We start from the raw sequence: 23,811 nt of genomic DNA on the forward strand, positions 1-23,811 counted from the left end.
ATAGGACGAAGTTGTTTCTCAATGAATATTGATGCTGGTTCCATCAACCACCCACCACCCGATACTATCGGTCTTAGAGGTGGGTTTACACTAGTCTTGTGTATTTTAGGTAGGCCCCGTATCACAGGGACAAGTGGATGCTCTACTAATAAATATTTATATAAATCATCATCAATCGTACTACATAATAGCATGTCATACAATTCAGAGTGTACATTCTTGATCAAGTTATTAAGCATTGCTTTATTCAATATTCTATAGGTTCCATCATCACTCAACATATTGACCATACTGTTTGCATAAGCTTCAGTATCTAAAATTACTATCGCACCACCCTTATCAGCCTGCCTAATAATTATTTTATCATTTTCCTGTAATGTTCTAATTGAACATAGCTCTTCATATGTTAAATTAAAAAATTCTGGTTTATTCTCCACTTTATATATTTCAAATAAATCACGCTCACACACTTTCTCAAAAGTCTCTAAAATAGGACGTACCTGTGGAACAAAAACAGAAGGTTTTGAAAAAACATTCCTTTTTCCCCTCTCATTATTACCAAATAACAGTTTCAAACCAACATTGCGTATAAACATCTTTAGATCTAATATTATATCAGTAATGTCCAAGGATTTGGATGGTATAAAAGAGAGACCGTGGCTTAGCAAAGATCTCTCAACTTCTGTCAAACAATGTTTAGATAAATTGACTATCAAGTTAGGGTAACTGGTCTCAGTATCTTTCTTTGAAATTCGTACCTGTCCTCCTTTGACTTCCTTTTGGCTGGACGTCCCCGTGGCGTCCAATTCGCCTCTGAAAACTGCCGAATAGGCAACGGAAAAGAAGGAAAGGAATTCTCCTTCTCGGTGAAGATATCCAATGTGTCTAGACCACGAGCAGGTTCAATATGACAGTCCTTCCTTCTCGCCCCATTCAGAACATCAACGCATGCACTCGTAGTTGAAGGACACTCTCCTAACATAGTAGTCCCATTCACATGCAAACCTGCTGCTCCTGTGACTCCCATAGACGAAACTCCTATCGAAGGTGTAACTCCCATTGATGTAACTTCCGTCGAAGGTACTGCTTCCATTGTAGGCGGGACATCCATCATGGGCGGGACCTCTAGTGATGTCACCGATGACAACGGAGCAGCTGGTGAGGAACGGATAGTATATTCATTGTTCCTGATGATATTATGTTCGTTGTTCCTGACGATACTAGAGTTCTGAACATGGGAAACATGGGGTGCATTCACATCTGATACTAGTATCCTACCATTCTCTCTCGGCCAAGAAAAGACCTGCCCCCCATGAAAATCCCGTAGATCGTGTTCAAGTTTTTTCTTCTTGTCAGACAGCTGTTTCTGATCTAGGGCTGTTAACTTCAATAGCGTATTAGAAATGAAAGACTGTTTGTCTTCCACATTAATTCTCTCTGTTAAATCACTTTCTGCTGTCATAATGTCCTGAAGTAAATTAGTTTCTATTTCTTGATATTGCTCAATCAACAATCTCATGTAACTGTTACTGGTATCTATATTTAACTTCTGCCACTTGCTTAACAAATTAGGATATGTGGTCCCAAAAGTCGGCATCTTTAGCACTCTCAGACCCCTAGGTATTACCTTAAAAGATATGCAAGCCTCCATATGTAGCCTTTGCCATTGAGTAATACGTAGTTTCTGGAGTGTGTTTTCAATTCTCCTAGTTAGTTGCAACACTTCTATATTTCTCTGTGTTCTTCCAGACTTCCTTCCATCATTACACAACTCATCAGTCGTGTATTTAAGGAGCGGATTATCAGCCATTGCTGCTGCTCCCCACACCGTATTCATACTACCATTTCCATTTCCATTGTATATCTTGGAGCCATTCTCGGTTCCTTCCGCCATGTTCCCAAGCCGTCAAGAAAAAAACGAAGCAAAAATCTATATCTCTCAGACAAGACAGCTCACGGATAAAGAGCCTCAATAGAGCAGAGCATATGTATCCAAAAAAGAACTAAACGAGGCTCACCACAGCAATAAGAAGAAAACCAATGATTTAATAAAGACACAAACTGCAGTAAAGGAGTAAGTGCTTTCACGTTACAGGAACGCTTCTTCAGACTTAAAAATATTGCTATCCTAACTTCCTTTATATATTACAATCAATCCAATTAACTACAACTTGATTAAATCATTAATTAATTCATCAGATAAAATTCATTAGAATACTTAAAGCAACAGCTTCATTACTAACTTTATACATATATTAAACACACATTTATTATATAAATAAATAAAGTAAAAACTCATATTTGTACATGTTTTTACATAGGTAAGACTAATAGGAGCTTGAAGGAGCGTATTAGGGAACATTTATATGCTATTAGTAAGAGTGATGAACATAACGCTTTAGCACGACACACAATAGGTAATGGGAGAGTACATAGGTTTAAGTTTAATGTTATTGAATTGATAAGAGAGACAAATAGATTAGGGAATATAAGGAATTTCACTGAAGAACGTGAAAATAGATGGATTATAAGGTTGCAGAGTCATAGGGGACATGGTTTAAATGAAAAGGTCTCCCTTAAACCATTTTTAGCAGCACGTCCCTGTACACATTAATTTCATATGATATTATATTAATATATTTTATTAGTTTTTAATATATGTACAAGTTTACAGTTCATCAACATAATACATGCACATGTTTATAGTTTATAATATTATGAAAATATATATATATATACATTTTTTTTATATATATATATATATATTTTTTTTTATATATATACTTTTTATTTATTTTATATTTACATCAATTCATATCTATAATATTGTATATTAAAGAAAATATGAGTTTTTACTTTATTTATTTATATAATAAATGTGTGTTTAATATATGTATAAAGTTAGTAATGAAGCTGTTGCTTTAAGTATTCTAATGAATTTTATCTGATGAATTAATTAATGATTTAATCAAGTTGTAGTTAATTGGATTGATTGTAATATATAAAGGAAGTTAGGATAGCAGTATTTTTAAGTCTGAAGAAGCGTTCCTGTAACGTGAAAGCGCTTACTCCTTTACTGCAGTTTGTGTCTTTATTAAACCGTTGGTTTTCTTCTTATTGCTGTGGTGAGCCTCGTTTAGTTCTTTTTTGGATACATATGCTCTGCTCTATTGAGGCTCTTTATCCGTGAGCTGTCTTGTCTGGGAGATATAGATCTAAACCAACCATATTTGAATGAGAGAATATTGTAACAGAGATAAAATGACAGGGAGTGGCATCTTTAAAAAATGGCAGGAGTAAAAATGGAAATTGTGGAAACAATACATGAAGAAAAAATGTTTTAGAGGAGGAATGAGGTTTAAGACAAGACAGGAATTGAACAGTTTATGTAATGGTGGATTGATTATATTATATAGAATAATATGTGTGAGGTATAATGTTTGTAAATTTGAAGTTGTTAATATAGTTTGATTACTTTTATATAAATGTAGGATTGTCCATGTCAATAGTGATGATTTAATAAAAGTGTTAAAAAACAGTGAGGCACAACTGTTTTGCATTTTGCTGCAAGAAAATCAATTGGCAGAAGCTTAGAGGCCACTACAAGAGCCTTCTGCTCTTCCTGAGCTGTGGGGCTAAATTCCCTTATGGGCTGAGGGTGGTGGAAAAAGAACAATATAGATAGATAGATAGATAGATAGATAGATAGATAGATAGATAGATAGATAGATACAGGGGTAATATATCATTAGTGACCATGGGATTGGTAAGTCCAGTCTAACACCAAATGCTATAGACTGATTCAAGTATCAAAAGGGATGCTTGCCAGGCTTAAAATGGCCCACAAGGGCAATTAGCCTGATACGTATCTATGAACCTATAAGCCGGCAAGGGTTAAATCCACTAGCAGTACCAGCCAAGTCTCACTTATGGTTCCAGATAGGGAATATGGTACACTGACACATTAGCATTGTACTGGCTACTATACTATAGAAAGAAACAAGAGTAATAAATGATATGCATTACACATCTACCTTGTCATGAACAACTGTCTGTATACTCCTCCATGTTAAGTACATTTTCAGTCTTCTCCTTCCCTCCTCACCTATAAGGGAAGAATGTCATTTGTGTTCAGCAGACAGCATTTCTTCTTTACAAGGCTAACCTGCTATTGTGAACCAATATCACTGAAAGTAGATTTAAACCAATAAGCACAGAGAACCTCCCATCCTCCATGCCTGTCATTGATGTTGACCTAAGTGTGTGTGTATTCCAACAAAAGTGCTACCTATCTGTATATATATATATATATATATATATATATATATATATATATACATATATATTATATATATTGTTTGTCAGAAGACGCTGAACTATAATTCACTTTACAGCAAGATAGTTTTGAAAGAGAATTATGGCAATACATAGTAACTGCACCAGAATGTTGTACAGTGGTTACATTATGTAATCATCTATTGAAGATATATGACTATTGATGATATATGATATTTCCTTTGGTAAACATGTAAATGACATTGGCTAAACATTGTTCTACAGTATGAATCCATGTATTTGCTTTATGGTACCAATGATACACCTTTGTACTTATATAAGGTATATAAGCCTGACATTAAATGTAACTACAAAACTTGTTAAAGTCGTATCACCTCTCCAGTGCTACCTGATCCCTCCATTGCTAGATGTGTTCAAGATTTTTTTATCACAGGTCATTGCAGTGATGCAGCACCTAAATGTTGGTCCTATGCATGCCTTTGTGGCAATGGAGACAATTTTCTTGATCTCCTTAGGTGTCTTCGTTGAAAAGGGGCTAACTGCTCAATAGAGAGCCTTACTTCATACCTGTGAAGCACATAAATCATAAGTAGTTTCGATACTTGCCTATTATCGCAACCACATTCTCAGTGACTCACTGCTGATCCTTTCTGGCTGCCCTTCAAACTATGGTTTTGTTTGGGAAACCAGCAGGCTCCCAAAAACACGTTTTACACTGTATGCTTCTTCTTCATCCTGTTTTTTTAGTTGTAAGTGAAGTACACATGTATATTTTTATAAATGTAGTTGCTACTAAATGCTTGAGTTCTCCAACATCTGATTTCCCTTTTTCCCCAGAATGTCCTGATGTTTACCTCCTATTTCTCGGGTTTTTCCTAATAACATGTTGGGTTTTCTGGCAGGCGTTAAGGAGTGAACTGCCTAAATAATGACATCTTTGAATGTACACTTCATACCATTCAAAAAATACATGGTAAAATGAACCATCTTATTCTAGCCACTTTCCCAGTTTATAAGGACAATGTTTAAACATTTGTTGGTTATTTGTGATAATCTACCCTGTCCACCACCATTATTTGTTTTTGTCCAGATTTCTTGAAGTTGGAGGTTTTGAGGTATGTGTAACAGTCTTACCATCATACTGCTTTCCATCAAAAACAGGAAATATTTGAAAAGTCCCTTGTCGATGTTCTACCTCCTGTTGGCATTATCGTTAGGGGCTGTACCAGCATCTTTCTTTCATTCTTCTTTAAGAAATACATTTTAGTATTTTGTTAGAAACAACGATTCGCTACATGATGGGTTACAACAATAAAATGATTGCCGTGATCAACAGATGTCACATAACAAGTGGAACAGTAACTAATCTGAAAGCCAAGTTGAATATCAGCAGGATTTTCTGTAGGAAAAATAATGATGATACAGTGCTTCTTGCATAGTGAGTAACATAATGTTTTAAAACATGACTGCGTTATCAATATCCGCATAATTTGTGTTACAAGCATTACTTCGTAAACAAAAAAAAAAAAGTTGAATTTTCCTTCCCAAAGCAAACGATTGCTTGAAGGGGTGCCAGAATATGAGTGTCCAGTTGCTGAGAATGTGGTTGCGATAATACGCAAGTACCGTAGTTTCTCCTCATATTCTCATACTGGGCCACAGCATCTAGCAAGAAGGTGACTTCATTTATTGCTGCATTAAGCTTTTGCACACAAATAAAACAAAATGGCAGTCTTGCAACATGCAAAATTGTCAGAAGTCATACCAGCTTATCATGTGTTATGCTTATCCTGATAACATCCCCAAAGCATGATTTCTTGCCATTCATCATGTATTAGTACCTATCAGAGGACATTTGCTCTGTCTTCTAGATGTGGTTACTTCCCTGTATATACAGTGCCATCAGGACATAGTGAGATTCACATAAACTCGGTGCGGATAAATCTCATTACCAATATGTGGAGTGCTACAATAAAAAATGACATATTTCTTCGAGAAGTAAGTAATCTATTGGAGCCAGTTTATTATTCTGCAGAGTATAACGAGCTTCCTGATAACTGTATATTGGTGTTGAAATACATAGCTCTTATCTGAGATGTCTGTAAGATATCTGACCTCTGTAAAATTCTGTGTAGTTTGACATTAGCTTCATACTTTTCAATGCATACATTACATTACGTGTTGTTAAGTGTAACAAACACTATTGCTGCTATGACAGACATTTGAATCAGTGCAACATATCATACCTTTTTCAGGATCTCATTATTGCTGAAGAAATTGGCATACTTTCTGTTACCATATGTGAATATAGTCAATCAACTGGAAAGAAAAGGCCTGCCATAAAACACACTCTGGGAGAAACTATATATTCAACATATATTTAATATACTCAATGCATAGTTTCTCTTGCTGTGTGTTTTATTTTATTTCTGTGTCACTATAACTTGGTTTCACATAGCAGCTTATCTCTCAGCTGCTATGATTTACGTATAGGGCTATGATTTTTCCTCTGATTTAGCTTTCCTCCTCCATGATTTACTGATTTTATTCATTAAGTTAGACATGCTTAAGGGTATATACTTTATTAAATAATAAAATAGGCCTATATAAAAATCCCTTATCACTAAATCCTGTGACTGAAAACTTTCTGTTCTGAAAAATAAAACATTCTCCTATTTCTGACTCTCAGCTATGATTTTTAAAGGACAGTGTTATGATTTTAATGATCACAGGTTGAGCGGGGGAACAACAGTACAAAACTGCTGTTCATGATAGGATTATGATAACTGTAAGAAGTGTGTTGCAGGTTTCTGATATGTTGCCAATAACTTCACCAATAAGGAGTAACACTTCAATAAGTACAATATTTTAAATATTTGGGAATCTAGCTAGACTAACATCTTATCTGGTCAGAAAATCTTGACATTGTTTCTTCTAAACCTAGAGGTCTTTTGGATGCCTGCCATAAAATATCACATCTACTAAATCATGAAGTAGAATCCACCACTGCAAAGGAAGTGTTAATTCAATCCTCAGATTATGGAATCCAATTAGTGATTTTGGGGTCCAGTCACCAGTCTTTGAGCACCACAGTATCTCTTACTAAAACAAAACTATTACTAATGAATTTCACAAAGAGTCAGCAAAGCCTCCTAATCATTAGTTTGTAATGTTTTTTACTTGAGACTCTCTCCATCTTGGCTCAATCCTCAGAAATAAAGCCCTTAGCCACAGCCTCCAGTCCACATATACCAATCCTTCTACATTGCCATTCCCAAACTACTACTTAGAGTGCTTTATCTAGGCACAGTAAAGTATGGAATTCACTACTAAATAAAGTTCCTACCAGCATTTCATGAATTTAAATGGAAGCTGCTTAACCCCATCTCATGAATATTGTATGTAGGTGTGTGAAAAAAATAATTTTTAAACCCCAGTGTAGTAAATTAATTAAGCAATAACCCACGCCTGGGTGTGGGTAATGCTGGATTTACCCACGGTTGGCAGGGGTTTGGTCATAAGGGTGAAGCCCGAGTGGCCAAACAAAGACAACCGTGGGCAAATCCAGCATTACCCACACCCAGAAGTGGGTTATTGCTATTATACAATGACATTATTTAAGAAAAAAAAATACTTAGTTTTCTTAAATAATGGCATTGTATAATGCCTCCTTGCTGCCCTTCCGCAGCTGTCCGGTATTCTGTGGCAGTTCTGATGTACTGCATACATCAGAGCTGTGGGTGGAAGCAACGGAGAAAGCAAGCTCTCCATTGCTTTTTAGAAAGTGTCTCGCTATGTTAAAAGAGTTTAACATAGCGAGACAGCTTTAAAAAAAGCAATGGAGAAAGTTCTGTTGCTTTTTTTAAAGCTGTCGTGCTATGTTAAACTCCTTTAACATAGCGAGGCACTTTCTAAAACGCAACAGAGATCTTGCTTTCTCAGTTGCTTCCTTTCTCCTTTGCTTTTTTTTAAAGCTGTCTCGCTATGTTAAACTCCTTTAACATAGCGAGGCACTTTCTAAAAAGCAACAGAGATCTTGCTTTCTCCATTGCTGTAAGAAAAAAAAAGACATAATGGAAAAAGTCCGGGTGACCGGACCTTTTTCCATTAGTATACACCTGATTTACAATGTGCACGCTGACCAGTCAGCGTGCACGTTTTGGAATATTAATGGGGGGTCGTTGTATAAGGAGAAAATCATTCACTCTTGTGGTGATCTAGATGGCTGTTCATTCACTTCAAAGATATTTGATTTATCTCTGTGAATCTAGTTTTATCCATGGCTCCCTATTTTAATGTTGACACTTGAAATGCTGAGTGCCAAAAAGCCAAAAAAAAAATAATAATAATAAAAGACTGAAAACCCAGAGAAGAGCAAAATTGCTATTCTCCTTAAAACTTCTTCAACACTCCTGGAACTTACATATACCAACTCAGAGATGTAACAAGGTCAGAGCTTAAAAAAGGCTACTTGGTCTGGTCTCCCTACCTTAAATAAGCAAAAGAAAAAGCATAGTATCTTAATATTCTGTTTCTCTGTCTTGACCTTTTTTTAAATGTCCATATATATTGGATTTATACTTGTATTCTTCTTAGCACTGAGAGGAGCCAGGTCTTCATTACTCATCCTAATGGCTTTCATTCACTTGCTTGGAACACATAAGCTTGAATCATAGTTGCTCTAACATGCTAGCTTGAGTTTTCATTTCCTTGTGTTTTGTTGCTCTGTTGATAAGAAAGATTGCAATTATTCAGATTTTAATGAGTTCTGGGTAGTCTGAAGTTGGTGTATCTTGGAAAAGAGTGACTCAGGTATTTCAATGCCTGTTAGCAATTGCTGTTTTTCAAATGAATAGTGACCTTTGCTTGAGAATAATAGAGTAATGGGGTTGCCATCCTTGTGGTCATGCAAAGGGCTGCTTTCTGCAAAAAATTGCTTTCTTTTACATTTCATTTTGGCTCATAAAATATCAAGTTTGAGTATTCAGTATGAGAAAGCATGTCCTCAAGCTGTTTTATGAGCTGATATGATCAAGCTGATTTGTTATAAGCTTTGTTGTGCCCACCAGAAGCACTGGATCCACCCTAATGATGATGAAGTTGCAATTATGTAATACGTATGACCAAGAATGCTATTCTTAGCTTTTAGCTTCAGGTAGAAATTCATATTGCTTTTCTCATGGTATGCTGTAATTTCATTCCAGTTCCTCCATGGGGTGGTGTTAGGAGGGAGACAGGAGTAGACTGTGGCTGCTGATGGTGGGAGGCCATTTGTTTACATGACACCTATGTAATGCTTGGATTTCTGCTTCTCATTATTTATATTTTATGATTTCTGTGCTGCCTGTTTTTTTTTCATGATGCAGGAGGTGCAGCTATTTTATATTCCAGCAGGTCAGTATCTGTATATAGTGCTTCTACAACTTGTTAGATACATCAAAAGCCACAAACGAGTACTTCTGATGTACCAGCTATGCCCATATGCTAACGATATATGATATTAAAGATGTATAACACAACTGGTGAAATGCAGGGTAGTGTAGACCACAACCTCTTTGGTGCCTCTAGTGTGCCTGTGCTAGCCAGTGTGGTGTTTAGCATGGTAGATGCAGAGGCTTTAGATGGATGGTTGGACACTGGTTCACCATCTCCAGTAGAATGTCCAAGGATGCAGTGTTATTCCTGTCCACATTGTACCAGTCCACGAGCTATACTTAGTGGGAACACTGAATGTGGCTGTAGCGGGGGGGGGGGGGGGGGGCTGTCTGTAGCAGATAACACAGATGGACACTGGATATGGCTGTCGTGTTCTTTAGCTTTAGAAAGAAGACGCGGGACAACTGTGTGCTGTTGCTACCAACTCCAAACTTTATTGACAAGCCAACGCACATGTACATACATCCTGTCTCAATCCTTACGTCATGCACCTCCCCCGCCCCCAAAGAACATTAGCTAAGGCAAGACAACTCAGTCCATTGAATACACCACATCTCCTTTTCTATAAGGCCCCTTTTCTCTTATTACAAAACCCAGAACTATTCACTTTCTTCAACTACACCTCGAACTTGGTACATCGATACAAAGTGCTCACTTAGCCATGTTCGCATTACTACAACACAAATGACATTGCTATTTACAGACTGATCTCTACAGATCCAATCGGTCCGGCTTGTTAATAATTCTTCCTGATCTGGTCCTCACAACATCACTATGTACCCGGGTTCCCAGGGGAGGGCCATTGCAGGGTGGCAAGGCCTCAACGGTCTTACTTAACACACTTTCCTGACACACCGGAGTTGATTCACCCTCAGGTATAGGCAAGGGAATCAAATGCACACGGTTTCTTCGCACCGTCCCTTGTGGCACGTCTACCTTAAATGACCTCGGCGAGTAATGTTTTTGATCTACAGTACCTGGGGTCTTCATATCTGTCACCCACACCTGGTCGCCGGGCAACACATCTCCCAGTGGCCTTGCCCGATGTCGTCTGTTGTAGTTTGCCGCATTATACACCCTCTTCTCCTCCTCTCTCTCCACAAGCCTTCTCCAGTCAGGCAGCACAGGGTCCAACTGCGAAGGGTGAATCGGAAGAGAAGTCCGCAACCGATGTCCCATAAGAAGTTCCGCAGGGCTATATCCATTCTGCAGTGGCGTTGTCCTGTACGCCAGAAGAGCCATGTACGGATCGACACTTTTTTTTAGCAGGTTCTTCACAGTCTGAACCGCACGTTCTGCCTCCCCGTTACTCTGCGGGAACCTGGGGCTGCTAGTGACATGCTCGAAGCCATAAGCAGTTGCAAAGTCCACAAAAGACCACCCAGAAAACTGAGGTCCATTATCAGACACGAGGACCTCTGGGATGCCATGGCGAGCGAAGAAAGACTTTAGGTGGGTGATGACCTCGTTGGATTTGCTGTGTTTCAACAATGCGATCTCAAAAAACCTGGATAAGTAATCCACAGCAAGAAGGTAAGTATTTCCTTTCAGTTCAAATAAATCCGTGCCCACTCTTTGCCATGGTCTGTCAGGACATTCAGTTGGGATGAGGGGCTCAGGATGGTTCCTTCTCTCTGAGATGCACGTCCTACATCCCAAAACCATGTCATTTATCTGTTGGCTGAGCCCAGGCCACCAGACAGTCTGACAGGCTCTGGCTTTGCACTTCACGATGCCTTGATGTCCCTCGTGCAATTTCAACAACACCTCATTACGCATGGCGGATGGGATAACAAGGCGTGAATCTTTTAACAGCAACCCATCTTTCACGGTTAGGGTAGAACGATCTGGCCAGTAGCTCTTCAGTAAGGGTTCCTGGTTCGCATACAGCGGCCACCCCTGACTGCACAGTTCCATAACCCGCACACACACACTGTCTGCTTTCAGCTGGTCCCGTAGTGTCTGGAGGAAAGATGGCTTCACCTGCATGTTTTCCACAATGCTGTTCACATAGATATCCGTGTCCTCCATTAACTTTGTTTCCTCCAGTGTTAGCCTGGTTTTAAGTGGAGAATGTGACAGAGCATCTGCCACCCACAGTGATTTCCCTGGAGTGTACTGCACTGTGTATGAGAACTGCATCAGTCTCATCCTGAAGCGTTGGATTCTAGGCGGTAGAAGATCCAGTGCTTGACCTCCAAGCAATGAAACCAGTGGTTTGTGATCAGTTTCTAGACAAAACGATTTACCTAATAGGTAATCTCTGAAGCGTTCACATGCCCAGGTAGACGCTAGAGCCTCTTTCTTAACCTGGGCATATCTTTGCTCTGTAGGTGAGAGTGACCTTGATGCGTATGCCACAGGTCTCCAGCCGTCCTCCCATTGTTGCTGCAGCACGCTCCCTAACCCAAAGGATGATGCATCCGCAGAAACCTTCGTATCCCTATTCGGGTCGTATACAGCCAAAACTGGAGGTGAGGTGATCGCATCTTTTAAGTCATTGAATGCCTTTTCCTGGTCCCCACCCCAGTACCAGCTGTTCTTCTTTGATAATAAGTCTCTCAGAGCTCTATCCCTCTCAGCCAAATGAGGGATGAACTTTCCCACCTGATTCACCATGCCCAGGAAACTCCTGAGTTCTCCTACTGTAGCAGGGGCTTCCATCTCCGTGATGGACGCGGTCCTCCTTGGGTCTGGGCTTATGCCAGAATCAGTGATGACATGGCCCAAGAAGGTCACTTTGCTCCTCGACAGGTCACATTTCCCCACGTTCAGCGTAATGCCTGCCTCTTCCAGTCTCTTTAAAGCCGCATGAAGTCGGGCATCGTGCTCCTCCTGGCAACAACCCCAGACCAGCACGTCATCCATGTGGCAAATCACACCCTCTAGTCCTTCAATGACCTCTGACATCATGCGTTGAAAGTGTTCGGGTGCAGAGTTAATGCCGAAGGGAAGGCGATTGAAGCAAAAACGCCCAAAGGGGGTTATGAATGTGGTAAGCGCAGCCGACTCCTCTGACAAAGGGATTTGCCAAAATCCCATATTGGCATCCAGTTTACTAAACACCTTCGCCCCGGCAAGCATCCCAAGGCTCTGTTCAACCGAGGGCAGCACGAACCTCTCCCTGCATACATATTCATTTAACTTAGTGTAGTCTACACACAATCTCAGTCTGTTACTGTCTTTCTTTGGAACAACAACCATGCCTGCACACCAGTCAGTAGGTTCTTCCATTCTGGTAACGACACCCAGCGTCTCCATCCGCATTAACTCTTCCTTCACTTTCCCCATCAATGGTAGTGGTATCCTCCTGGGGGTCTTCAGAGAGTAGGGCACCGCATTTGGCTGAAGCTTTATGTGGTATTTCCGCTGCACTACCCCCAACCCAGAGCACAGTTCAGGGTAAGAGGTCTTCAAAGACTCCATGGTGATAGTATCAACACGCTTCAGGAGACCCAGCCCCAAAATAGCAGGAAGACCTAAAAGTGGCGTGCGGAGTCCTCCAACAACATACACCTTCTCGCATGTCTGTCTTTGTCCATAACCAAGCTGAAGCTCCAAGAATCCTGTAACCACCAGTGGCGTCCCTCCGGGACCCAACAAGGGTTTCTCCGGCTGCTGGAGCACAGGAGCATTCTTCCCCCTGAACAAGTTGTCCAGGTCTGACTTGGAAATAACAGTAACATCCGCCCCCGTATCAAGCTTGAAAGACATAGATGTGCCCTCTATTTGAACCTCCACAATCCAGGAATGGTTCCCGGAGGAGACAGAACCAAGGAAGAAGCCCTGTTCTTCTCGCTCTCCAAGCTCCTCGTCCTCCTCAATACACTGCACCACCTTAATCTGCCTGCAGACTCGCTGGTAGTGGCCCTTCTTCCCACACGAGCGACATCTTGCAGCAGTCGCCGGGCATAGGAGTTTGTGATGAAATGGGCCCCCACACCTGTAACACTGCGAAATTGGAGCGTCTTTACCCTTTTGCGTCTGTCGCTGAAAAATCGGTGTCAAGGACTTGCCCCAACCTTTCGAGGTCTCCAGCCGGCGTTTGGTGTCAAGTGGTGTCTGCACAGCATTCACGTTATACTGCAGTGCACTACTGTTGCACCTCAAAGCCGTCTGCTGCTTCTTAACCTCCTCCGACTGTCTGGCCATGTTTACGGCTCTCTCCAAGTCCAGCTCTTTTTCCATCTGCATCCGCTCGGACAGTCTGGTGTCAGCCAAGCCCACAACAATTCTATCTCTTATGAGCTCATCGTGCAGCGTCCCATAATTGCAGTGTTCAGCTAAGGCATGCAGGGCAGTAACAAAAGCATCAACAGTCTCATTCAGTTCTTGTTTGCGCATATTAAATCGTGCACGTTCATAAACAATGTTCTTCTTGACAATAAAAAATCTTTCGAAACCCTCTTTCACTTTGGCATACTCCTGATGCTCTGCATCGGTTAGCTTGAGGCCTCTCAAAACGTCGTCTGCCTCATCACCCATGCAGTATATCAGGGTGTTCACCTGATTCCCTTCTGGGTTTGAAGATAGATTGCTGGCCTGACGGAACCGTTCAAAACGACGTATCCATCGTGTCCATTCATGAGGTTTGGAGAAATCAAAGGGCTCCGGCGGCTGAATACTAAACGTAGCATTGGGAGCACTAGCCGCCATGTTAATTCTAGCCCGCGGCTGCCGACCATTCTCTTCGTCCGACATGTCCGCTCACCACGTCACTAGGCCACTCGTACGGTCTTCAGCAAGTGGTCAACAATCCCAGTCACAGCCACACAGCACTTCTGACACCATGTCGTGTTCTTTAGCTTTAGAAAGAAGACGCGGGACAACTGTGTGCTGTTGCTACCAACTCCAAACTTTATTGACAAGCCAACGCACATGTACATACATCCTGTCTCAATCCTTACGTCATGCACCTCCCCCGCCCCCAAAGAACATTAGCTAAGGCAAGACAACTCAGTCCATTGAATACACCACAATGGCGATATTGCATGATCTACCTATGTTGTATCATTGGTTGCTCATGTCCAGTGAATGGTTGTACAGGCAGATAGTAATGCTCAGGCAGACATCACTGGTGCTGCATATGATGTGTCACACATGCTTACTGTCTTGCTTGATGATGCCAAGAAGCACACCATGACATACTATTGGTCAGACAGGATCATGCACAGAGGCACCATTATTACACAGTGATTGTTATAAATTATCTGATATATGTTGTTATTACCTGGAACTGCAGTTTGAAAGTTTGGTACATGGTATTCAAGATCTGGCATATTCTAATATGGCCCAATGTAAGTATGCTGGAGAGGAGTTTTGGAGGTCATCACTACAGTGTGATAAAAGATGAAGCCATGGTGACATTGGCTACAGCCACTGCTGCTATGTGTCTAGTGATATGAATCTAGCTGCAAGCCCTGAAACAACAGGATGTGACTATCCACTCAAGACCTGCACCCAACTCCCATACCTTGACAATGAGGCACCCTAGTGGTACTTTTAGTCATGGTACTCCTGTGAGGGGGGCCAGCTTCTACAGCAGCATAAATTAGACTGATCTCAGGGAAGTTCAATGGGGTGTTGGCTATGGTTATTGGCTGTCACTGACTATATACTATAGATTCAGGCTTCAGCAATATTGAGGGTGTGAATGTTGTGTCATCTCTGTATGTAATGTCCTCTGCCTTGTGTGAGACATCCACTTTGACCTGTGTGTACTGTTTTATTTCTGCCTGATGGCTGTGCTGTGATGAGACATGGCTGTAGCAGTTAAGTAGTGTCACCTTCAAAGGAAAACGTATGCTACTCTTTTCATCTGTCTGTTTTGTGGTAGAATGTAAATCTGTGCTTTACATTATTTGGTTCTTGTGCCTTTTTACTTACTACTAGATGGCCGTGTTGATTTATCCATTCACAAATATTTGGTACACTGTGCATATTCTTCAGATGTGAGCACCTTGTACAGTTCTGGGATATCAGACATGTATGTTTGTTTTTATACCATCAGTTATACGTATACCTTTGTACTTAATGGAATGCCATCATTTCCTTTTCATTTTTGCAATGGCTTCATAACTGGATGAAGCCTTAATAGCAACATGAGTTCAGTTAATCTACCTAGGACTCTGAAGATATGTATTGTACCACAAAAGGCTTCATGGCTGTAGGCACTTTTCAGGTATTCTGGGAAACCTGATATGGTTAGCCTACCAGTTGTACATGAGCTTGAGGAATTAATCTGATATGCAGGAAATGAATATCTGAGGCACACCAGTGGTATCCCTTATATGGTGCTGGAATGCTCCAGATGTCAGTATAATAAACAGGCAAACTTTTGTTTCCAGGGGTATTAAGTTTCCCCATAGACTATGTGATATCATATGTGTTGTAATATGGCATACAGCTTCTATCAAGTTAGCAGGGATCCATAAGTTCCCGGTCAAGAAACTGACTGAGAAGCAAGTTTGGACAGTGTCAGGAGCTCTGTTACCTTACAACATGTGTTTCATGGTTTTGGCTGCCCTCAAGCAGTCAATATGAAATTTCACTAGAATGTTATGTTGCTTCCAAATGCAAGCATATTGTAAGCAGTACTCTGCTACATTCTGTCCTACTCTGCCAGTACTGTTTATTGATGTGGTGTGCCATTGCTGTGTTTCAGAACTGCTTATCGGGTACCAGTTAAAGGTAGGCACCAAACGAATTCAAATAATTCCTTTATTCAGAACCACAGAATAATAACACACAAGCGCTTTCGCTCAGAGGAATTCTGAGCTTTATCAAGTGACACCATGCTGTTGAATCAGGTGTCTGTGGTTCTGAATAAAGGAATTATTTGAATTCGTTTGGTGCCTACCTGGATTTACTGAATCTGCCTTGGTGAACTTACAACAAGCTGTTCCATTTCCTGGCTGTGTGTGCATTTACTTCCTGGTTTGGTTCTCTGCTGTTTGTTTGACTTCTTACCAGTTAAAGGATTTACATTGCATGTATCTTCATTTATAGTTCACACCTGCCACTCTTCTCAGCATATTGCACCAAACTGTGCTGAATCACAGATTGTTAGTGCACTTTTGTCAACATCTCATAGTATTCTGCTCTGTTTTCCTAAGTTATTTCCCCGTCATGCCTGGCAGTCATGCTTCATGCTCCTCCCATAAACCTTGAACACATATTTAAGCTGATGGAAGGAGCTGTCATTCAGACAACCATGAATGGAATTTGATTCCCACTCTCCCCAACCTTGTACCAGGAAAACCCATGCCCCAATGTCCTGAAGTTCTAGCTTCAAAACCCATCCAGGACTACCTACATGTAAAAGCAGACCATAATTTTCCCCGAGCCAGGGAACTACTCAATGAGCATATACCTTGATGTGAAGGAAGGGATTCTTTTTAATTAGTCCTAATGCCACCCTTTGTAGAGCTGGCTTGCATGCCACTAAAGTGAACAATGCATAGTAAAAATCACATAATGCATGCATGCTTCCATGCATGCACCAACTTTTAGCTACAGTGGTGTGTACTGCTTGGTATGCACCAAGTGCATGGCATGACCCTTTGTGCTGCTGTAGCCAGCTCTAACCTCATCTAGAACTCAGTGCATCAGTGGACCTGTCTATTTCCCTCCCCCAGCTGAGATGGGGAACCAAGTAGTATTTGCTAATACCCAGCTTCCCTCACCAGCTTCTCCATTGTCTCAGATTCTATCTGAACCCAGGAAATCTAGGTCATAGTCATGGTTTTATCCATCTCTGCCATGAAACTGGCATAGGGTTTTATATTTTACACAACCCGTTTTGGAATCTGGAACAAAAATAATACTTTGTTAATTTTTTCCACTGACAAACTGCTTATTAAACCTTCTACTAGGTGCAATTTAACTTTCGTATTACATAATCATTTCCATATACTCTTTTCTTTTAGTATAGCTTCAGGGTTCCCAATTACTGCAGACTGTACTTAACAACATGTATTTTTATGGTCGAGTTTTCCTTAGAAAGCAAGATTGTTAAGGTTTTATAAAGTTTTACAAGAAAAAAAATATCAGGATAGTATGATTTATTGGTGATATGTGTCTCAATGCTTTGCCGAAGGGCAAGGAACTCAAAAAAATGTTAGACATATGCTTCTTTCTTGTGAAAAAATGCATAAAAATCTACTTCTTTAAATTTAAATTAAAATATATCCATTATTATTTTCTGGACTGCAAATGTCATTGTAGGAGAAACAAATCTATTCTCTATTTTTTTTAATTTGCGCAGATATTATGTTGCTTCCAAATGGAAGCATGGTGTGTGTACCTCTCTACTACTTCTACTACTGTCCAAAACTTTAGCCATTATTTTATTATTTCTGATTTGTTGTCATCAATACCCCTTTTATTTGACACATTCTTTTTCATAGGTTCATAGGTAGGTACTAGGCTATCAGGTCTATATTATAACATCGAAATCTACAAAGATCGAATGTTATAATATCGAACCCTAAACACCGAAATCCATAAACATCGAACAGTCAGAATAGCGATTTTTTTCCCAGGGAAAAAAAATCGCTATTCTGAGAAACATACACACAACACAAACACACACAAAAAAAGCAATCCACACACATACACTTAAAATCTACACCTATACCTAAACTAAACTTTACATACACTACTAGCTATCCACTTACCTTAACCCAACCCTAACCCTAAGGTCCGTCACTATCGCACACTCACCTCACCCGCGCCCTAACCCTAACTCACCTAACCCGCCCCCTAACCCTAACCTACACGCAACCGCACACTTACCTGACCCGCACCCTAACCCTAACTCACCTAACCTGCCCCCTAACCCTAACCTACACACAATCGCACACTTACCTGACCCATGCCCTAACCCTAACGTCCACACAACCGCACACTTACCTGACCCGCTCCCTAACCCTAACTCACCTAACCCACCCCCTAACCCTAACCCTAACCTATACACAATCCCACACTTACCTGAACCCGACCCATAACGTTCCAACATATCGAATGCTGAAAACAGTGAAGCCACAGCAATGGCCCACCAAATTCTTTCCCTGGGAAAGAATTCAGTGTCCTGCACCTTTGCTGTTTTCAGCATTTGACAAAACTGGTTCGATATTATAACATTCGAACTTTATCAAATTCGATGTTATAATATAGACCCAGGCTATCAGCCCTAGGCCTATACAAGCCTAGCCATAATGATTCCCTGGCTATTGCTTCCCACAAATATTTACTTTTGTTGTGTTTGTATCTATTGTGATGACTGGGATTCAGAGAGAGAGAAACAAATTTGTCCAGTTGCAGGAATGTTTGGATTTAATGTGGTTTAGCTTTAGAAATGTTCATTATTAAACTATCAGCTTTTATTAGAATGGTGCATTTCAAGCAGCCTGATTAGTGTTGTATAATGAATGTTAAGTGTGACTGCAATGCTTTATGGTGTTTAAAATATGTAATGAGACATACAGCTTACATAGTTCATAGGTTCATAGAAGGTTACTACTCTAGTGGCCCTAGAGCCTTTATAAGCCTAGCCATGTTAATCTCGGGCTGCTCAAGTTGTCCTTGGTTAGATGGATGTACCTTAGAGACAGGACTGACTACCCCTGTCCATGAGGGACATGGGAGCCACCCCCTGGGTGAATTTGTGGTTACCCATCCATTTGTCCAGGTTGCACTTGAATAGGGTCATTGAGAAGCTCTGCTTTACATGAATTGGAAGTTGATTCCAGAGCAGTGGCAATCTCTGGGAGACATACCTGTCTCTCCAGCATATTCTGTTAATGTCACTGGCATGGTTAAGATCCTTAGAGCAAGTGACTCTAATGCCATTTGATTTCTAGATGTGCAGCATTTCCATCAGGTCAGGGTCAGGGACTACTCTGTAGACCAGGCACGAGTCACTTCTCAGTAGCCCATATGATACAGAATACAGCGGCAGGGCTTTCAGTCTCTCCACATAGGTCATGATTTGGAAACCCTATATCTTCTTAGTGAAAAATCTCTGTGGTCTCCCCAGTTGCTGCAGGTGTCTGGTGAGATACATGCAGAAAGGAGCATTGTACTCTATTAATGGTCTGATTAGAGTCAAGTAAAGTGGGGTTATAACATCCGTAGACCTGGATATGATGCCTTTACTTATGATGTGCAATGTAGAGTGCTTTCCTTACCACCGTGGAAACCTGGTGGTCAAAGTTCAGATTGCTGTCAACCTGTGTTCACAGATCTCGCACCACTGGGTTTGAACTTAGAGGGGTGCTATCAATATTGTAATTAGTGGGGAATTCTGCTTTGCCAAATGGGATAATAGTACACTTTTTGTGTTTAGTTTTAGACCGTGACTTTGGCACCAGTCATTTGTTTGTGTTAGCCCCTCCTGTAATATGTTAACATTGTTGGGGGACTCAATGATTGTGCCTAGTTTACAATCATCAGTGAATTTAGTAAGCCAAAGGCCATCTACTTTAGCCTGGACTTCTGAAAATTAGAATAAAAATAGTAAAGGGCCCAGCACAGTTCCTTGCGTTACACCATTGGTGACTAGTCTACTGATAGAGGTGGAGTCACCAGCTTTAACAGTATGTGTTCTGTTGGTGGGCCAATCAGCTGCCCATGTAGTGATATAAGGGTTAACACCTAGTTGGGAGAGTTTTTCAATGATACCTGAGTGGGGGATTCTGTCAAAGGCTTTAGCTAGGTCCAGATAGGCAGTATGTACTGACTTACCTTCATCTAGGGCTTTGGTGACTTTCTCAAAGAAGTCTAACAGGTTCAATAAGCACGATCTACCCTTAATGAAGCCAAACTGGGTTGGGTCTAGAGTTTGAAGGTCACCTATGTCCTTGCTGATAAGGTCCATGATGATCCTTTCTATGGCCTTACAGATGAGGCTGGTTAGACTTATGGGTCTATAGTTCCCCTGGGTCGGTTGATGGCCCCCCTTTATGCAAGGGGATTACTTTTGCTCTTCTCCTTTCTGCTGATACAAAGCCAGTTTTCAGACTATGGTTAAAGAGAACGGCAAGTGGGTCAGCTAGTTCCTGTTTTACATTGCTTAGTAAGCAACCTAGGATGCTATCTGGTCCCATTGAGGCTGTGTTTTTGGCCTTGGAGAGCACAGATATGACTTGGTCTCTAGAGATACTAGGTAGAGAACTGGTGTCAGGTATGCTTTGGGGTATGGCTGTTTGGAAATGGGGGGTGAATTTTGCACCAAATCTGTCAGCTAGCAGGTTGGGAATTTTCTCTGGTATAGTGTGAGCTGTACCATCTACTACCAATTTGGCACATCTCTGGGCACTCTCTTTTAGATTTTGGATGTAGTTAAAGAATGCCTTATGATTGTCCTAGGCCAGGGATGCTATTTAAGCTTCATAATTTAGTTAAAACTCATTACAGTCAAGTGCGCCTCCAGGCGTTTCTACAGTTACCTCCTACTGCACCTCTAGGCATCAATCATTGCTTGTTCACATTTACATTAATAATTCCAGAGGCATGCTACATACAAGGTATCAGAATATTTAATCTTTAAGCATACATGATGACAAACACAACTGTATTAATAGCTGACCTTTGTCAACAGGTATTTGTTAGAACTGTAAGGTGATAACTTCATTTTTTAAAGGGTCAAGTCACACCCACTAGGAGTTAAAGGTACACACTAAAAAGAGCTGTACTGGAGGGAATGAATTAAGAGGACTTTATAAAACTTCTGATTTGGTCGTTCAATCTGTGGAGGGAATTCTTCCTCTGCAAAGGCAGTTGCCTCTTGTTCTTGGACATCAATTTCTTCCTTTTGTTATCCAATCTGTTTATACTAGATGTCCACCAAGGTGGCGTGTTTCTTCAGGAGGGCCTGGTTTTAATCTGGTCAGGTACAGCCAAATCTATACAGTTGCTAAGATGATTATATAAGGCATTTGTATACATCTCTGCATAAGAGCCATTATTGCCTGTGATTGCGGGGGTATAAAACTTTTTATACCACCACTTAGTAGGATGTAGTTTGCTTTGGAGAAGTTTCTTAGTTTATTTACTCTTTTGAGGGTGTGGGGTCCAATAGTTATTTTGAATGAGATTGATTTATGGTCTGACCTTACCTGGGAGGGCATCACACAGGGAGCAGTGCAGTGACCTCCCATGTTGGTGAGTATTATATCAAGGACATTAGAGCCCCTTGTGGGGGTGTAGACCATCCATTCCAGAACATTTACATTGACAAAATCCAGGAACCTCTGGGCGAGCATGTTTGAGCTTGTGTATGTTAAGTGCACCAGACTTCAAAAATGCCAACACAGAATAAAGAACTCACATTGGTTTATTAAAACTTAAGTACAAAAACCGGTTTAGTGCTTTTGTCCCTAAATACATTGATGGGACTTCTTTATTTTGTGTTAGCATTTTTGAAGTCCAGTGCACTGTTTGGAACTTTGGATATGTGTTGTTGGTGGCTTTTGAAGGAGTTTTTACCTTTGCTGCACTCCTCCACACTACTGGCCTTCTTTTTGTGGGTTGTGGTTATTGAGCCGCATGGTCACATGCTCAGGCTTGAGTTTCTTAGCTTGTGTATGTTACCCAATCAATGAAGGGATAATTGAAATCTCCCATGACTAAGGTGTTAGGCTGTATGGCGAGTGACTCCAATAAGTACAGGTAGGCATTGTGCTTTTCTTGGTTCATGGAGGGGGATCTATAGATAGCAATGATGGGGTAGGGTGTTTTGCCTATAGTTCATTGTGCATGAAGTAGTTTGACAGAGTCGTACTGTCTGACCAATCTTGAGGTGTACTTGGCTTTAATGAAGATGGATACACCTCCACTTTGGTTCTTTCATGCTCATTCTGAGGTCTGAATGTGTGGAAGGCATTGTAGCCTTGCACAGCTATGTTGCTTTTCTGCAGCCTTTAACCATGTTTCAGTGACTTCACAGACATCAGGCTCTTCCAAGGTGAGGAGTGCTTCCAGGTAGTGCAGTTTCATAGTTAGACTCCTAGCATTAAGCAGCAGAACCTTGAGTTTGTCTCAAGTGGATTTTGCTATATTGGAAATTTTGTTGTTTTGACATTGCCTAAAAAACTCATCCACTGACAAGTGTTGCTTGATATGTGGTTGCTCATATAACAGTTGCTGGAGCTTGTTAGCTGGAGTTAGCTATGGCTCATGTGCTGTTATTAATGTCACAGCAGATGGAGCTGGCCAGCTTGTTGTAGTTACTGCTCACGTGCTGTTACTGATGTCACAGTTGCTGTACTATACCTGCCTGATATAGTTACTGCTCGTGTGCTGTTACTGAAATCACATTTGCTGTACTATACCTGCCTGATATAGTTACTGCTCATGTGCTGTTACTGAAATCACATTTGCTGTACTATACCTGCCTGATATAGTTACTGCTCATGTGCTGTTACTGAAATCACATTTGCTGTACTATACCTGCCTGATATAGTTACTGCTCATGTGCTGTTACTGAAATCACATTTGCTGTACTATACCTGCCTGATATAGTTACTGCTCATGTGCTGTTACTGAAATCACATTTGCTGTACTATACCTGCCTGATATAGTTACTGCTCATGTGCTGTTACTGAAATCACATTTGCTGTACTATACCTGCCTGATATAGTTACTGCTCATGTGCTGTTACTGAAATCACATTTGCTGTACTATACCTGCCTGATATAGTTACTGCTCATGTGCTGTGCTGTTGCTTGCTTCATATAACAGCAATTTCTTTTTGCTCAAGGGATAGTGTTTCTCTTGTTATCTGGGATTACCTATTTTAAGAGAACGAGTGACAGAGCTTTTCATTGTCTTGTTGATCATTCCTTTCTTGAGGTATAGTAAACTTGGACTCAAAATAATAATATAAGGGCTTGTGGTGGTACAGGTTAACACCCTGCAAAAATGTTTTTTTGTGTTTTTATTTTAATTCATTTGCTTATAAACCTCACAGTCTTGAGTACATTTTGTGAGCATATATGGACATAAGTTTCTAGCTATGATTGCCAGGGATTTGTGAAATGGGATGTGTAGTTTTAAGGACTAATAGTGGATCCTGGT

Source organism: Protopterus annectens, chromosome 5.part0 (assembly GCF_019279795.1).
Source record: "Protopterus annectens isolate FY-2018-M chromosome 5.part0, PAN1.0, whole genome shotgun sequence".
In the NCBI taxonomy this organism is placed as follows: domain Eukaryota; kingdom Metazoa; phylum Chordata; order Ceratodontiformes; family Protopteridae; genus Protopterus; species Protopterus annectens.